We start from the raw sequence: 772 nt of genomic DNA, 5'->3' as shown, positions 1-772 counted from the left end.
TAAATTTTTACTGTGTTTTTTTGCCTGGCTGAGGTGAGTATAGGTGTACGTTAAGAGTACCAGTGAGTGTGCTGGTACGTACTCTGGTACGTACACAGTTCACACACATGGTCGCAGCCTCACAACTCTGATGATGTTTTTTTTTTATTGTCATTAATTCATTAATTTTTTTCACCAATTCTTTTTTTTTCCAAACTTTTCCAGGGTCTCATGGGAACTGGGAGCTGCCAACGAGCCACGGACCTGGACCAGGACCTGGACCTGGACCAGGACCACATGCAGAGACCAACAACCATTCACACCTGTGGTCAGTCTGGAGTGAACGGTTCCCCCAACCCTGCAATGGTTTGGACCGCGGGACAAACCCTGAACGCTTTTTTCTGTTTTCGAGAACTTCTCCGTCGCGTCACCTGCGTCTACGTCCAGGCTGGACTTTGAGGAACGTTCTGGATGTTCTTCCATCTGCAGCTTACGGTAATTCCTCCAAAGAGCTACTTTCTTACGACATCTTCCTTTTTGTGTCTGGCGTGAACGGCTGACTTTACGACTGTTGCTCACATGCAGCTCCAAGCCTTTCAACTTTCCTCTCTTTCCACTTCACTTCAGACTTTTTCCACAACACAGTTTGAAATCGTTTCAGAAAACGTTCCTCCGTCTGTAAATCACACAGAGACAGAGGCTGAAAAAAAAAAAAAAGATGACTCTGCAGTCAGCTGTGCTGAACCACAGGGTCAAGTGTTGAGCATCAGGGGGGTTTTTGCTGGGAGGTGGG

Source organism: Cynoglossus semilaevis, chromosome 12 (genome assembly GCF_000523025.1).
Source record: "Cynoglossus semilaevis isolate Cse_v1.0 chromosome 12, Cse_v1.0, whole genome shotgun sequence".
NCBI classification, from domain to species: Eukaryota; Metazoa; Chordata; class Actinopteri; order Pleuronectiformes; family Cynoglossidae; genus Cynoglossus; species Cynoglossus semilaevis.
This window is presented reverse-complemented; position numbering follows the sequence as displayed.